Source organism: Monodelphis domestica, chromosome 4, assembly GCF_027887165.1.
Source record: "Monodelphis domestica isolate mMonDom1 chromosome 4, mMonDom1.pri, whole genome shotgun sequence".
NCBI classification, from domain to species: Eukaryota; Metazoa; Chordata; class Mammalia; order Didelphimorphia; family Didelphidae; genus Monodelphis; species Monodelphis domestica.
This window is the reverse complement of record NC_077230.1, coordinates 350,254,919-350,273,673: the sequence shown is the minus strand read 5'-3', so window position 1 is coordinate 350,273,673 and position 18,755 is coordinate 350,254,919. Positions and strand designations below refer to the sequence as shown.

The following is an 18,755-nucleotide window of genomic DNA, read 5'->3' as shown; positions in this document are numbered from 1 at the left end:
TCAGGACTGTTTTGGTTTACATTTCCCTAATCAGCAGTGATTTTGAGCATTTTTACATGTACTTCTATATGACTTTGATTTCTTCATCCAAAGACTGTTCATTTCTTTTGCTCATTTATCAGCTGAAGGATGACATAAAGTTGACAAAAGTTTAAATATATTTTCAATATGAGATTTCCTGAAAGACTTGTTATATTTTCAGAGGTTTATCAATAATAGTAAGAAACACAGCCAATTTCACTGCTGTCTCTGCTATTCCAGCCAAAAGAGAACTAGTCCATCTTCCCCATAAAAAAGTCTTCCTTTATCAAAACTTGTTCTTTTTTCATTCATTGCATCCCACTGGGTTTGGTTCAAAAGCTGGAAAGTGTATACTATTAAATGATTATAGGATTTAGAACCCAAATGAACCTTAAAGATTCCAGTTCCTTTGGAATTGAGGTCAAGCGAGAAGAAAAAAAACTTGCTGAATACATCACACAGTTAAGATTAGAAGATAAACTGAACAATTTATTGTGTGCTTATTGTGTGCAGAGCCCTGAAATCAGTCTTTGGTGAACCTCAAGGTGTAGATAAAGAGTTCCCACCCTCAAGAAATTCAATCTAATAAAAGAGTACATACAATAAATACACACAGATAACAATAACACAGACAAAATAAAATAATACATGATAAATGTATTAAGTAGACAAAGTGTTATTATGTAGGTTTAAGGGATAAGATTGTTGCCAATATAGAATCAGAGAACACTTTCTGGAAAAGTCAAGACTTAGAAGAAGAGAAGAATTTCAGAGAATCTGATCTAATAAGGACCTGAAAAATAAATAGCAGGGCAATGCTTAACAAATCCAGTGAGTCATCTTCCCATCAGATCACAGATGCATCTTTTTTTATCTCTTACTGTGATGACTGATTTTCACTGGGTATCAAGGTTTTAGTCCCAACCTTTTTAAAAATTCCCCATCTTACTATTACTGCTAAAGTTTATAACTCTGAATACAGTTCCAGAGTAGCTGAGGAAGAAGTTCTAACTTCCAAAACACAATCTTGCCAAAAGGAAAAACAAGCCTCCCCCCCCATGTGTGTCTATATCTACACTGACCTTGTTTTAAGAGTGGAAGCTAAGGGGGCAGCTGGGTAGCTCAGTGGATTGAGAGCCAGGCCTAGAGATGAGAAGTCCTAGGTTCAAATCTGGCCTCAGACACTTCCCAGCTGTGTGACCCTGGGCAAGTCACTTGACACAGTATTGACTCCAAGACGGAAGGTAAGGGTTTAAAAAAAAAAAGAGTGAAAGCTCTTTTGGAATGCAGGGACAGAAAAGGAGACTAAATTCAACCTAAATAATTCTGTCTTCTGTGGTATCATGGAGAGAGGTCTAGATTTGCAGGAAAAGGACTTAGATTTGAATACCAACTCTGCACCTTATACCCTGGCTTATCATGGATAAATAACTTCAACCTTCCTAGGCCTTGATTTCCTCCACTATGGAATCAAGGTGTTAGATTAGATGATCCCAAGAGTCCTGTATTGGTTCTAATTTTATGATCCTTTGATTTCTAGAGGTGGTTTCCAATGCTCATGGACTAGCTAGGGAAGATATGCAAAATAGTTTTTTACTTCAGGATTCAAAAACACTAAGCTCTTATTCCAAGAGGAAAAATAAAAACAGGAAGAGGTGAGAAGTGGATCCTCTGCCATCCAGAGGCAACAACAGGAAAGAGGGCAAAGGGACACACAGGAGAAAGAAAGGGTAGTATTCAGTGAAGCAGCTTGTCACATTTACTGAACAGCAGGCATACCAGCTGCTCTTGAGCTCTTCATATTCAAAGCAATGGTATGGCTGTGTTTGGACTGGAACAAGGAAAGTTGATAGTACATTCTGACAGCAAGGAACACAGTACACAGGGGAATCTTGAGAATGATACTTAATCTGTTCCCCAAGCTAGTGAGGCAGGAGGTCTATGTAACTATAGCCAAAAGCCACAAGGTCTGAGCCCTGAGTGCTGCTTTTCAGGTATCATCGGAGGCAAGCCTTAGCAATCATCTTCATTTTTTCCCCCAAAAATGCTAACTGCAATTTTAAAGACTCACATTTAACAAGCGTTCAATAGAAAAATACAAAAATATTTACCATCAGACTGTGCTGCCAATTTTGAAAACATGCAAGAACACACCCAGCTAGTAAGAATGAAAAGATCATAGACTGTTAGTAATCTTAGAAATCAACTTATTCAAAAGAAGGGGAAACTGGTCAAGAAAGGAAAAATAAACATTTGCCCAAGACAGCTGGGAGCTGTCAGGCCACAATGTCTTGACAAGGTCACTTGTGGATACCAAGAGGTCACAGAGTGACTCTCTGGCAGGATGGACTTGCCCACTCAGTCTCCTCTGCATGACTTTTCTCATCATCCCTTACTAATGAAATTGACATGATTGTTATCCTCTCCGTAGTTTCAGAAAAAGTAATATAAGAGTAAAATGCTTGCACACTATTTCCCCAAAAGATCACCAAAAGATTAGACTCACAAAATTAAACCCAAAAGACTATTATGGGTTAACTTTTGCTTAGGTACATAATTCCCAGCAAAAGCTGTACCCACAAGCCAAGCCCAGAATATCCCCTACTACTCCTGTACAGAAACTCATTCTCTGAAAGCCAGTACATAAATCATTCATAAGGAAAGACTTGTACAGGTTCACCAAGCTTCATCATGCCTCAGTGACTTTATTTTACCAACCAGAACTCCCCTTGAGAAACTCCCTAATAAATCCTGAAAATTGATTAGCCTAAAATTAAATTTGAATGTTCTCAGTACCTCTTTGATCTCTCAACCTCACTACTATTATTGTTAATTGTCTTTAAGATCTCTGATTGATTATCTATTTTTATTAAAGATAATAAGTGATTTTCCTTGATTATCTGTAAGCTCAAAGCTCCTCACAGGTTAATAAGAAAATCAAGCCACCTGTGATGAAATCATTTATCTTGTGTTTCCTGTCAAAATCAATGGTTACCATACAAATGTATAGAATGTTAATCAAATAATTTGTTAAAAGTTAATGTATCATTTATCCAATTATCTTTACTCGAACATGTATGTTGAATAATGTATCTGTGTGCCAAAAAATGGGTATAAAAAATAAAGGCTAAACCTGGGCAAGGCAAAGCAGCCACTTCATGCAGAGCATGCCCCAGAAACATATACACAGAGCTGCCTTCTCATTTTACCTATCTGCTCCACCTACCAAGGACCCCTGGAGACATGAGTGGGACTGGACCCTGGCCCTGTGGCACAAGAGCAAATCTGGGGCAGTATTGACTTGAATCCAGGTTTCTAAGTGTGTCCCTTTATATGACAGCCCAAATATCTGAAGACTATTATCATGTCTTCTAGGATTTGACCCTTTGTTGGTCTAAGGTGTATGCAGTCTTTTTCAGTATGATGTTTTTGCACTGTATCATGATGGAACAGTGCTTCTCAGTCAAACTCAACTCAGTCTTGGATTAGGATTAGGAATCAGGGGCATTCTGGATTAATTAGAATATCTAATAAGCCCAAATGAAAAGCGATTCTGGATCAATCTAGTGAATGATGTTATAAGAAAAGATGGAGAAAGATTTGAACCTGGAAGATATGTCATCCACTATCTCAGGACTTGGCATTCAAAAAAGTGGGAAAAATAATCTATTGCTTTGGGGTGAAATTTATCTGCTTTCTGGAGTGGAGCTAGGTATCTAATATGTCAGGAGTAGGGCTTGGGGGTAGTTGTCCTCTTGAATTAGGGTTTCTAATAATCTCAGAAGTAGTGTTGAGGATGTTTGTGTTTAAAGGAGCTATTTGGGGCAGTATTTGTCTCATTAGGGTAATACTAAGGTGACTGATAGTTTCTGGGAATAGGATTTGACAGATGTCTATCTTTAGGGACTTAAGGGTTGTCAGAAGCTTTCATGTATTCTCCTGGGAGTAGTCTTTGACTTCCAGGAGTTGACAGAAAATTATTTTCTGATGCAGATGCTTGAAGATAGAGTCTTTGCTGACTTTGTGTCAGAGGCAAGGGCCCCCAGTTGCCCCACTGACCTGGTGGATGTCTGTTGCCTCCAAGGGCTTTATAATCTAACCCTGAGACAAGATTCAAAACCAAAGGTCTTGCAGATCCAATATTAAATTATCGGGTCCTGACCATGTATGTAATTATGGTTCCTAGAAGAGAGAACAATGTAAGCCATTGTAGTAACAATAATAGCTCAGATTTATATATTATTTATGGTTCACAAAGTGCATTCCTATGTGAGCAAGAGACAGAAAACCACAATAGAAAGAGTCCTACATTCAAAGTCAGAAGATGTGGGCTCACTTATTAGCTCTGAGATCTCTGTCATACTAGATAATCTCCATGTTCCTCTCCAGTGCTAAACGCCTATCAATCTGCAAGCCTATAAGGTGGAACAGAGAACAAAACAGACTCTTCAAACTCACAATGCAATAGAGTGAGAAAGCACAGTGTTATGAAACAGAGGAGCCAGGTTCCCAAAGCCAAGTTCTGGGTGTCGAGAGGGAGGTGGTGATTTGATCTTGGTCAACATCCTTGGTCAACATCCAGTCAAGCCGGATGAAGTCAGGAGACTGGGATGGGCCCAGATATACAACAACAACTCTTTCACTCATCACTTCTTGGCTGGCAGCTGCTTCAGGACTAAATGGTGACAGACAAGGAATTATCATAAAGGAGACCCACTCAGAAGTACTAGGGAGGGAGGAGGAAAGCTTGGCACAGACCAGAGTTCAGTGAGCGCAAACAGAAACACTCCTTGGACAGATGTTTTGTGCCAAAGGCTTAGTTGCTATAGGAAGCAATTATTAGGGAGAAGACTTGTAGGCCAAGGCCCTCCCACTCCTGTCCAATAGCTTCCCTACCTCTATGCTTAGTGAACTGAAGCCGGGGTGGGGGGTGGGGAGTGTGAAGCTAGAGTGAAAAGATACATGAAAAGAAAAGGCAGGTAATAGATGAGCTTTCACAACTAAAAATCAGAATTTTTTACTTTCTTTTTTCTGGCTTCCAAATGATGTTGAGTGTTGTGGACTGGGTAGTAACTCCTGGTCAACAGCTCCTTCTGGTTCTCCCCTGGTGCCACTAGCCAGTTCACAGACTAATTAATTAGTTAATAAGCCTTTGGACCAGCACATACCACAAAGTAGGGTTTTTCCTGACAGATGTATAAGTTTCCACTATGATATCAGTAAGGAGCTATTAAGCTCTTCTTCAACACTTTCAGTGACATAGAACTTCCTTTCCAAGGGCAGTATGTCCAGTAGAGGACAGCTCAAAACCTTTCCCTAATGCCACAATCCACTTCCCTAGGACTTCCATCCACTGTTCTTAGTTCTGTCATGTGAGACATATTACTCACATTCACATATTCCCATACAAACACTTTTAAGTTGGAAGACACAACAAAGATAATTTAGACTCATCTATACCTGATTAAGAATCCTAGACACCACATCCCTGATAAGTAGAACAAGTCTTATGTATATTATCTTATATAGGATAATATACGTGCATATATTATATCTTATATAAAACAGTCATTTAAATACCTCAAGGAAGTTATAATGAGTCCCCAAGTTTTCTCTTATCAAGGGTCAAAATCCACTGTTCTTTCAAAAAATTCCCATTAGCTATGGTTTCCAGTCCTCACCTCATCCCCTGGAGGAGCTCCACCTTGACCCAATCCTTCCTAAAAAATACCCCAAAGTGACCACCATATTCTAGATATGATGAGGGTATTGTATTTTCCCTATGAGTATCCTTCAGATATTTTAAAACAGTGGTCATGTTTCCAAGCAACCAAACCCTTCTCTGGACGAACTCAATTTTGTTAATGATTCTTCTAAAATGTGTTGTCTAGGCCTACACATAATACTCTCAACATGGTCTGACCTGGGAGTAGACAACAGGGCTACCATCTCCCTTGCTCTTGGACAAAATTCCTATATAGGCTCCTATAGAGTCTCAGGCTTCATCAAACCAAGAAATCTCTCCTCTGATATGTTTCAGCTTGTGGGTAAAATTGGTTTCTCAAAGGCCAACTACGCATACACTCTGGGAAAATCCTAACAAATCTGAAGAGCTTCAAGTACAGGCCCAGTGATAAACTGTCAGACTAGCTAAGCCTGAGAAAGTTCCATGACTAAAAGCTTGGCTACTAGAGAATGGATATTTTTTGGCTATAGGAACTCATAAGCATCTCTAGGCTTTAAGGGACTGATCTATATTAATGAAGAGTGTTCACAAATAACCCTTGCAGCACTGACATATAAGACTGCATTTGTTATCTTGGCTGCCATGTCTTACTGCTAGTTCATTCTATTACATGGTGAGTGACTCATATTGGGATTGTTTAATAATAAGGCTCCTCAGTTGCTACACTAAGGCCTGCTTCCACACCTCTGCTGATGCATTCTTTCCCACCACCATATTGCCCCACCTCTATTCTCAACAAACAAGATTCATTATACTCTTTAATCCATAGCTTAGCACCTCCTTCAAAAATCTTTTCGTGATTAATCCAATCCAACCCCATTTACTCCTTACTAAACATTGTATCACTAAAACACAGGTGTATTTGGCCTATATTAACTATCTCAAAATTTGGCACAACTAGACAAGCTTGTGTCCTGGTATATTTTATCTACCTATACCCCTAGGCTGCATTGTACAGCCTGGTCTGGTCTCTGCATTAACTCCTACATAAATCAGGCTTCCCTTATATCCTGTCTGTGCACAAGCTCTTCAATTCTACTTCACAAACTACATTTGGAAGCCAATAGGACAAGAGGTAGCCCCAGCTTTCAAGGAATTTACAGTTTAAAAGCAGATATGACATGTATGCAATTAGCTATTCCACAAAAGAAATATGTTAAGTATAACAGAGATGGCCAGGGAAAGTGTTTGAAGAAAATTTGAGGAGAGGTTACTTTTTAAGCTTCTTTCCCACCTGAAGTATCCATCCCTCCTCTACTTTCTTATCCACAGTCTGGGGCGGAGTCAAGATGGCAGCTTAGCAAGCAGCAAAAGTTCAGACCTCGTGGAAGACCCTTCCTTACCGATACAGACTGAATGCTCCTAGGGCACCGAAATCCAAGCTGAACAACAGGACAGAAGCGGGGAACCCTCCTTCTGGCCTCAAATCAAAAGGTACGCCCCCCCAAAAGCCAGAATCTGAGAATACTCAGGGCTAAGGGGAAGGCAGAGCGAAGGTCCCAGGACCCCTCTCCCACAACCCAGAGGGCTGAGCCCCCAGCAGCAGCGGGAACCTCTGAGCAGGCAAAGGTGCTGGTTTGCAGGGTCTACCTTTTGAGCAGTGGAGCGCCAGGCTAGGAGCATCCAGCTTGGACAGCAGGGAGGAAGCCAGAGAGAGACTGGCCATGGCTGGGTCCCTCCATCTGGCTCCAGCCTCACCTTTGCCTCGGGGCACAACCAGATCAATCCAGCTGAACCTAATTCAATCAGAACTCTTCAGAGTTTAGGGAGGGCGGGCAAAGGCACTTGTGGACAGTGGAGAAGCAGCTGGAGAGAACTGGAGAGAGCCTGGGCGGCCCAGCCTTCCAGGAGTCTTCAGAGCCTCAGTGCTTCATACCACATATAGCCCAACCCAATTGAACTCAATCCAATCAAAAGCCTCCAGAGGACAGGGAAGCTAACATTCCTCCCCTAGAGACTGTACCACGAGATCTGACAAAGCTCCAAGAGGGGAGACTGACAGCCCCAAAACCAAAACAAAATGAGAGGAGCAGGAGCACAGCCAAACACGGGGAGCAAAGAAGGGATAAACTAGAGCAAACACGAGAAAAAGAAGAAAGACATTACAATAGACAGCTTCTGCACAGCTAATGAGCAAAGAGTGAATGAAACAGAGGGGGAGGACCCAGCAAAGGAAAAATCAGAAATCCCAGCGAATTGGATGCAAGCTTTGGAAGAACTCAAAATGCAATTCAAAACACAATTAAGAGAGGCTGAAGACAATTGGGAAAAGAACTTAAAAACTAAGATAAGTCATCTAGAAACAGAAAATAGTGTCTTGAAAGCCAAAATCAACCAGCTGGAAAATGAGGCAAAGGAGATGAAAGATGAGGCAAAGCAGATGAAAGATGAGGTGAAGAAGATGAAAGATGACCTCCAAAGAAAATCCGACCAAAAGGAAAAGGACGACCAAAAAACTAAGGATGAAATCCAGTCTTTAAGAACCAGAATACAACAACTTGAATCGAGCAACCTCACAAGGCAGCAAGACACTATAAAACAAAACCAAAAGAATGAAAAAATTGAGGAAAATATGAAGCATCTCATTCACAAAACAGAGGATTTAGAAAATTGTTCAAGGAGAGACAATTTAAGAATTATTGGCCTACCAGAAGACCATGACAAAAGAAAAAGCCTGGACATTATATTACAGGAAATTATTAAAGAAAACTGCCCCGAAATCCTTGAACAAGAGGGAAAAGTGGAGACTGATAGAATCCACAGATCACCTCCTGTACTTAATCCCCAACTGACAACACCCAGGAATGTTATAGCCAAATTCAAGAACTATCAGACCAAAGAAAAGATATTACAAGCTGCCAAGAAGAAGTCATTCAGATACCAAGGAACCACAGTGAGGATAACTCAGGATCTGGCTGCATCCACACTGAAAAAAAGAAAGGCATGGAATACGATATTCCGGAAAGCAAGGGAACTAGGTCTACAACCAAAAATCAACTACCCAGCAAAACTGACTATATTCTTATAGGGGAAAGTATGGTCATTCAACAAAATAGAAGAATTCCAAGAATTTGTAAAGACCAGACCTAAACAGAAAATTTGATGTCCAAGCACAGAACTCAAGAGAATCATCAAAAGGTAATTAAAAAAGAGGGGGAAAAAAGAAAAACAAAAAAAATTTTAAGAGACTCAATAAGTTAAAATGATATGTATCCCTATAAGAAAAGAGGTCATTGGTAACTCTTAAAAACTGTTGTTATTAGCTGGGCAGCAAAAAGAAGTATACTTAGAGGGAACAGCAACAAACTGTATAGGATGAAAGGACAAGACATAAATAGGTATATAGATATATGCATACAAAAATACATACGCATGAGTATGCATATATATATATATATATATAACTAGAGCTTAAAAATAGGTTAATATTAAAAGAAATGGGAAAAGAAACAAATGGGGGTAAATTTACATGTCATAAAGAAGCTCATGATGGGAGGGGGGAGAACATCAAGACACTGGAAGGGTAAAGAGGTCAGAGAAAGGAAATACTCAACTTTTATGTGCTTTGAAAGTGACTCAAAGAGGGAAAAACAATCCAATCCATTGGGGGCAGAGAATAGATTTGCACCCTACAGGGGAGTAGAAGGGTAACAAACGGTCTGGTGGGGAGGGAAGCAGTACAAGAGAGGGAGGGAGCGGGGGGTTAATTTTAGAAAGACTACAGGGAAAATAAGGGGGGGGATAAATAGGGAAGGGGGTAGAAAGGAAAGTAAAATAAGGGTGGGAACAAGGGGGACTGTTCAAAAGCAAACATTGGTGTAGAAGGAAATATTGAAAGAAGAAAAGGCAGGTAAATGTAAACCTTAAAATTTCTTAGACTTATAAATGTTGGAAATTTCACCATTGGGAAATTTCATACTTGGAAAATTTCTTACTGATAGTCTATTGGAATGTGAACCCCATTGGCATGGGAGGTTCCTCCTCCTCCCTTCTTAAGATTACTTTAGGACAGAAACCTTTTGCTGAACAATGGAAAGGGCTTTGACCTATGCTTAAGCATAGAACAGGAAGTTCTTTGAGTCATGATTGATTTTAGAATTGATACAATAGAGATACTTGGAATGACAGAACCAGGTCTTGGAACTTACAATCTCCACCCTACTCAGGGTAACAGGATTTAGGAAGGGCTGCAGCATAGATCAAAATTTAATTATTCCAATCTCCACCCTACTCAGGGTAACAGGATTTAGGAAGGGCTGTAGCAAAGGATCAAGATTTAATTATTTGAGAATATGACCTTCAACAGACATGTGCAAAGCCACAGACCTCTGGGCGGTCCTGGGTTAAGCTAGAGCCACCATTGGCACAGGGAAGACATGGACAGTGATTGGTAGATGTGAGAACTGAGGGGAGGGAACTTGGGATGTTTTCCTTAAAGATAGCAGGGTCTGAGGACTGAGGGGGTTGGTTGGAGAGGTTTTGCTCTGAGAGGTTGTGCTCTGAGAAGCTTGCTCTGAAGGAAGCTTGAGGTGGAGGCCCCTGAGACTGTTTCTCCATTTTGGTCACGTGAGTGATAGGGACTGATCTCTTTTCTTTGCCTCAGCTATCTAAGGGCTTGGGCCTTTTGGCCCAGCCTAAACAGAAGGGATATTTAAGCCCTATTCCCTTCTCTCCCCTTTCTCTCTCCCTCTCTCTCTCTATCTCTAATACCTTTCTTCCTCCTGTTTGTAATTAAACTCCATAAAAGGTTGACTGCTGACTTGAGTTTTCATTTAGGAATTACATAGCTGAATTCCTTGGCGACCTTAAATTAATATATATCAGTCTTTTAAAGTGATTTCCTTGTCACATCGTGGTTGCCACATAAAGGAGCAGAAATCAAAATGCTGGGAAATACACAGCTAGTAATCATAACTCTGAATGTGAATGGAATGAACTCACCCATAAAATGAAAGTGAATAGCAGAGTGGATTAGAATCCAAAACCCTACCATATGCTGTCTACAAGAAACACATATGAGAAAGGTAGATACACATAGGGTGAAAGTAAGAGGGTGGAGCCAAATCTATTGGGCATCAACTGACAAAAAGAAGGCAGGAGTCGCAATCATGATATCTGACAAAGCCAAAGTAAAAATAAATCTAGTTAAAAGAGATAGGGAAGGTAATTACATCCTGATAAAAGGCAGTATAGACAGTGAGGAAATATCTGTACTCAACATGTATGTACCAAATGGCATAACATCCAAATTTCTAAAGGAGAAACTAGAGGAACTCAAGGACAAAATAGATAGAAAAAGTATACTAGTGGGAGATCTGAACCTTCCTCTATCCGAACTAGATAAATCAAACCAAAAAATAAATAAGAAAGAGGTAAGAGAAGTGAATGAAATCTTAGAAAAATTAGAGTTAGTAGACATCTGGAGAAAAATAAATAGGGACAAAAAGGAATATACCTTCTTTTCTGCAGCACATGATACATTTACAAAAATTGACCATGTATTACGGCATAAAACCATTGCAAACAAGTGCAAAAGAGCAAAAATAATAAATGCAACTTTCTCAGATCACAATGCAATGAAAATAATAATCAGTAAGAGAACATGGAGAGGTAAATTGAAAATTAATTGGAAATTAAACAATACGATTCTCCAAAATCAGTTAGTTAAAGAACAAATCATAGAAACAATTAATAATTTCATTAAAGAAAATGACAGTGATGAGACATCCTTTCAAAACCTATAGGATGCAGCCAAAGCAGTACTCAGGGGGAAATTTATATCCTTGAGTTCATATATTAACAAATTAAGAAGGGCAGAGGTCAATGAATTGGGCATGCAAATTAAAAAATTAGAAAGTGAACAAATTAAAAAATCCTCAGATGAAGACTAAATTAGAGATCCTAAAACTCAAAGGAGAAATTAATAAAATTGAAAGTCAAAGAACTATTGATTTAATAAATAAGACTAGAAGCTGGTACTTTGAAAAAACAAATAAAATAGACAAAGTACTAGTCAGTCTAATTTAAAAAAGGAAAGAAATAAACCAAATTGACAGTATCCAAGATGAAAAAGGAGACCTCACCTCTAATGAAGAGGAAATTAAGGCAATCATTAAAAACTACTATGCCCAATTATATGGCAACAAATATGGCAATCTAGGTGATATGGATGAATACTTACAAAAATATAAATTGCCTAGACTAAAAGAGGAAGAAATAAATTACCTTAACAACCCCATTTCAGAAAAAGAAATTGAACAAGCCATCAAAGAACTCCCTAAGAAAAAATCCCCAGGGCCTGATGGATTCACAAATGAATTCTATCAAACATTCAAAGAACAACTAATCCCAATATTATACAAACTATTTGACAGAATAGGCCAAGAAGGAGTTCTACCAAATTCATTCTACGACACAAACATGGTACTGATCCCAAAGCCAGGCAGGTCAAAAACAGAGAAAGAAAACTATAGACTAATCTCCCTAATGAATATAGACGCAAAAATCCTAAATAGGATATTAGCAAAAAGACTCCAGCAAGTCATCACAAACAAGGGTCATCCACTATGACCAGGCAGGATTCATACCAGGAATGCAAGGATGGTTCAATATTAGGAAAACCATCCACATAACTGACCATATTAACAAGCAAACTGACAAAAACACATGATTATCTCAATAGATGCAGAAAAAGCCTTTGATAAAATACAACACCCCTCCTATTGAAAACACTAGAAAGTATAGGAATAGAAGAGCCTTTCCTAAAAATAATAAACAGTATATATCTAAAACCATCAGCAAACATCATCTGCAATGGGGATAAACTAGAAGCCTTTCCAATAAGATCAGGAGTAAAACAAGGATGCCCATTATCACCTCTATTATTTAACATTGTACTAGAAACACTAGCAGTAGCAATTAGAGAAGAAAAAGAAATTGAAGGTATTAAAATTGGCAATGAGGAGACCAAGCTATCACTCTTTGCAGATGATATGATGGTTTACTTAAGGAATCCTGGAGAATCAACCAAAAAGTTACTCGAAATAATCAACAACTTTAGCAAAGTTGCAGGATACAAAATAAACCCGCATAAGTCATCAGCATTTCTATATATCTCTAACCCATTTCAGCAGCAAGAATTAGAAAGTGAAATACCATTCAGAATCACCCTAGACAATATAAAATACTTAGGAATCTATCTGCCGAGACAAACACAGGAACTATATGAACACAACTACAAAACACTTTCCACACAGCTAAAACTAGATCTAAACAATTGGAAAAACATTGATTGCTCATGGGTGGGACGAGCTAACATAATAAAAATGACAATCCTACCCAAATTAATTTACTTATTTAATGCCATACCCATTGAACTACCAAAAAACTTCTTTACTGAATTAGAAAAAACCATAACTAAGTTCATTTGGAAGAACAAAAGATCAAGGATATCCAAGGAAATCATGAAAAAAAAATGCAAAGGAAGGAGGACTTGCAGTCCCAGATCTCAAACTATACTATAAAGCAGTGGTTATCAAAACAATTTGGTACTGGCTAAGAGACAGAAAGGAGGATCATTGGAATAGACTTGGCGTAAATGATCTCAGCAAGACAGTTTATGACAAACCCAAAGACCCCAGCTTTTGGGACAAAAATCCATTATTTGATAAAAACTGCTGGGAAAATTGGAAGACAGTATGGGAGAGATTAGGTTTGGTTCAACACCTCACACCCTACACCAAGATAAATTCAGAATGGGTGAATGACTTGAACATAAAGAAGGAAACTATAAGTAAATTAGGCAAACACAGAATAGTATCCTGTTTTGGGAAGGGAAAGATTTTAAAACCAAGCAAGACTTAGAAAGAGTCACAAAATGTAAAATAAATAATTTTGACTACATCAAATTAAGAAGTTTTTGTACAAACAAAACCAATGTAACTAAAATCAGAAGGGTAGCAACAAATTGGGAAACAATCTTCATAAAAACCTCTGACAAAGTTTTAATTACTCAAATTTACAAAGAGCTAAATCAATTGTACAAAAAATCAAGCCATTCTCCAATTGAAAAATGGGCAAGGGACATAAACAGGCAGTTCTCAGCCAAAGAAATCAAAACTATTAATAAGCACATGAAAAAGTGTTCTACATCTCTTCTAATTAGAGAGATGCAAATCGAAACAACTCTGAGGTGTCACCTCACCTAGCAGATTGGCTAACATGACAGCTATGGAAAGTAATGAATGCTGGAGGGGATGTGGCAAAGTAGGGACACTAATTCATTGCTGGTGGAGTTGTGAATTAATCCAACCATTCTGGAGGGCAATTTGGAACTATGCCCAAAGGGCGATAAAAGACTGTCTGCTCTGTGATCCAGCCATAGCACTGCTGGGTCTGTACCCCAAAGAGATAATAAGGAAAAAGACTTGTACAAGAATATTCATAGCTGAGCTCTTTGTGGTGGCCAAAAATTAGAAAATGAGGGGATGCCCTTCAATTGGGGAATGTTTGAACAAATTGTGGTATATGTTGGTGATGGAATACTATTGTGCTCAAAGGAATAATAAAGTGGAGGAATTCCATGGAGACTGGAACAACCTCTAGGAAGTGATGCAGAGTGAAAGGAGCAAAATCAGGAGAACATTGTACACAGAGATTGATACACTGTGGTTCAATCGAATGTAATGAACTTCTCCATTAGTGGCAATGCAATGTCCCTGAACAATCTGCAGGGATCTAAAAAACACTATCCACAAGCAAAAGATAAACTGTGGGAGTAAAAATACTGATGAAAAGCAACTGCTTGACTACAGGGGTAGAGGGGATATGTCTGAGGAGAGACTCTAAATGAACACTCTAATGCAAATACCAACAACATGGAAATGGGGTGAATCAAGAACACATGTGATACCCAGTGGAATTGCACGTGGGCAATGGGAGAGGTGGTGGGAGGGAGGGGAGAGAAGAAAAGAAAATGATCTTTGTTTCCAATGAATAATATTTGGAAATGACCAAATAAAATAAAAAAAATAAATTAAAAAAATAAAAAAAAGCAATCTGTGAAGGCCGAATTATGAGGTTATAAATTTAAATTTGAATTGATATCCAATAACTCCAAGTATTAAATTTTCTAAAGTTTATTAATAATCACTTGAAGTAGAAAAAAATAAAAGAACAAAAATTAAAATATATATATAATGATAATGATTATGCTCACTTTGATAGCACATTAACATTTACAAAATTTCTTTACAATATTTTATCATAACATTCCTGTGAAATAAACACTCAGGTTTATAATTCTACTATAAACTTCCTGTATGATCTCAGGTAAGCTCTTAATTTTTCTGGGCCTTTTTCCTCATCTATAAACTGAGGTGACTGCATCAGATTACTTCTAAGATTCTGTTCCAAATCTAAATCTATGATCCTCATTTTACTGAGAATCTGAGGCTCAAAACAATGAAATGGCTTCTTCATTAATGCAGGGCTGGTTAAGTAAGGACACAAAACCAAGTGTCTTGATTCCAGGAGTAGGAATCTTTCTAATATACCATACTAACTCCTCCTTTAGTACTCAAGTCAATTCTCACCTCCTCTATGAAAACTTTTAATACTACTGAGGCCTATGATGATTCACATTGCCTTCTCAGAAAGAGGAACTGAGTTCAGATACTTTCCTGAAGTTTACCACTTGTGTATATCATTGGGCGAGTCACCTATGAACTGATTCTAAATCCAACTAACTCTTACAGTATATGTATGCATATATATGTATAAACACATAGACCCATTCACATACATGAACACATATGTTTATACACATACATGAATGTGTGTATACACTTTCTTTCATGCTATTTAACTCTTTCAGTGATAAATACTTTATTTCTCCAACTGGCCTGGTAGATCTCTAAGTTAAGTTACTTCCCTATGTTATACCTATAGTGTATCTTTCTTTTTAAGATTTTGTCTTAGAATCAATACTAGGTATTGGTTCAAATGCAGAAGGATCAGTAAGGACTAAGCAATTGGGGTTAAGTGGTTTACCCAGGTCACACAGCTAGGAAATATCTGAGGCTGGATTTGAATCCAGGACTTCCCATCTCTAGGCCTAGCTCTCTTTCCTCTGAACCTAGGTGCTTCTTTCAGTGTGTCTTAAGAAGTTGATGTTGGTCCCAAAGTTGTCATGCTTAGATTGCTAAAATGAGTAAACCCATATGGCCTGTCATATTTCCTTTCTCCAATATCCCACATTTTTGGATAATAAAATTTAGGATCATCTAGCCTAATCCTTTCATTTTACAGAGAAGAAAACTTGGGAACCAGAGAAAGAAAGTGATTCACAGGAACCTGAAAGGGCAGTTGCATATGGTAGATGTGTGGGCAACTATCAACACTTGTATTGCTTACATAAACATTCAAAAACTTAAAATAATCTAGCAAACAAAAGCAAAGCCAGGTGGACAGTGTGACTATTAGAAACATAAGCTTTTCCTTTTCATTCTGGTACCAGATGCTTCTCTGGGCACAGTTCCTGATCATACACCTGGTTCTGCCCGTCCATACAAAAGGACCACACTCAAGGTCCTTCAACCAACCACACTAAATTTCCCAGAAAGACAAATACCAATATTTCTGAACCCTAGATGAGTTTATGGTACAAACTGTCTTATTAAGGAAAGATAAGATTTTTTCTTCCCCACCTGCCCTGAAAGCCACTTGGAGGGGAAATAAAATCCTGAGAAGCACAAAGGAGCAAAAATAGGAGAGAGTATTGGGGGCTCACCTCTTGTTTCAAGCCAGTGAAACCCTATAAGACAAGCAGATTTGATCTAATATATTAAAAAACATAGTTGGACTTCCTATAGTAGTAAAAAACTACTCATCAACTGCAAAATGGTTGCAACAGTTGTGGCTATAAGAATGTAGCTTTTTTGTTGTTTTTATTGTGCAACAAGAAATAACGAATATGAGGAATTCCAAGAACCATGGAAAAAGTTGAATGAAATGATACACTGAGATAAGGAAAATCCATATAGTATTATATATAATGATTTAAACAATGTAAATGAAAATATTTGTAAGAGGAAGCCAAACTCTAAACAGCTGAAAAGCAAATAATGGTCCCATTAAGAATAGATTACCAAACATCTTGGTACAGAATTAAGATTACCTGTCAAGAATGTTGTATACGTTGTAAGATACAGTTGCACTGAGCATTGTTCCTTAGTTCTTTTTGTTGTTGTTGTTACTAAAGAATGTTCAGTCTGGATGAGGTAAGAGACAGAGACTACTTCCAGAAACAAATATGATGTAAATACAAAAAAGTATCCATGAAACTTATTTTTTTTAAATACCAGTGGCTGTGCTTGTTCTTTTTTTTTTTAAAGAATCCAGGGACAGTCCCATGAGTCAAACTTAGTTAGCTGGTTCATATCTAATTACTCTGATGGTTAAGAAGTTCCTTCTTATGTCTACAATCTCTCTTGCTTTTTATAAGCCTAATTCCCTTTGTTTGATTTTCCACAGACATAAAAAGCAAGTGTCCAGCACACCCCTGATACAAACTTTTCATATCTATGAAAACTTTAAGATAGATATAGAAATGATTGTCTAATGGACTATGCTTGGCTGTACTTTGGCCCTGATAGTAGAACAAGGACAGACATCATTCAGAAAGAGGGAAAAGGGAGGGTAGGAAGGGGCAGTGGATAGTGCCAAGTGGCTTCAGTGGCAGTTGTAGTAAGCTCTTGTATAGAGCTTAAAAGAAAGGAATCACTAAGCCTTTGTATCTAGTCAAAGTGGATGAACACTAATCAAGCCATTGGTCCATGGCTTGTGACATGACCACGTGACAAATTGTGTCGCAAAGTAAATCTTGCAATTCTGAAACACTGGCACTATCCTTAACCTCTCCTCACTCCGGTTCCATTCCAATTACACACCAAAGCCTACACGCACCTGGAAATGTCTCTTGCTTCTATCCCTTTCTCTATCTCCAAGCCCTCTTACCCCTGTGTGATGGCAGCAGCCTCTTCCCCAATGTCGTTCTTTCCAATCACTCCACCTGTATTTACCATACACATAAATCCATAGGCTTCTTCCCACAGCACAGAGAGATGACCTTTTGATCCACAGGAATCTGACATGATTTCCCTTCCAAAAGTCCAGACTCTTTAGTCTTGGTTTTGAGGTCTTTCCCTAATTTGTAACCAATTGATGTTTCCAGTCCAATTTTCTACTATTCATCAACAAGTAGCCTTTACTCTGGATTATTTGTTGTTCGCTGAAAACATCATGTCATTATCCATCCTGAGTGACACTGATATCATTCACCCTATTAAGGTTTTCTCTTATCCTTTCCATACACCTAAGTTTTATCCTTCAAAATCTAATTTCATGTCCTTCTGTAAGTCTTACCTGACTCCCAACCTTTGCTAGTAAAAAAAAGTACCTAGAACCAGCTGGTGTGTTCCAGCTAAAGAGGCTAAATTTGGAAGGATGATGAGCGGTGATGGTGAACCTTTTAGAGACCGTAGAGACTGAGTGCTCAAACTGCAACCCTCAAGCTACATGTGAGCCCACCACCTTATACCAGATGGGAGGAGGGGAAGTGCTCCCATTGGGCTGCTGGGCAGAGAGACAGGCCATGTGAGAAAAGTCCTCAAGCACAAGTGGAGAGGGGGAAGGGAGCAGCCTGCTCTGGCACATGTGTCATAGGTTTGCCAACACAGGAGTAGACCATCTCTAGACATCTGTAGGGCTCATTTGGCATTAGGTTTCTTCAACATTCTCTGGACTTGTAATAGTATGTTAATACTTAAGTACTCAAATGGATTTCTAATCTCATTTTGTGGGTATTCCCTCCCATGATATAGACTACAACCCATCCTTTAAAGAGATTTCTGTGGCCTTCCATAAACTCTTCGTGCTGGGATCCGTAATTGATTTCTTGACATTATAATGGTACTAATTGAACAAGCAG

The 18,755-nt window shown here is 38.5% G+C and overlaps 1 protein-coding gene across 12 annotated transcripts in view; it reads right to left on the bottom strand.

Moving 5' to 3' along the window:
- Nucleotides 1–18,755, bottom strand: part of STIM1 (stromal interaction molecule 1) — a 251,736-nt gene that overhangs the window by 40,404 nt on the left and 192,577 nt on the right. The window lies entirely within an intron of this gene.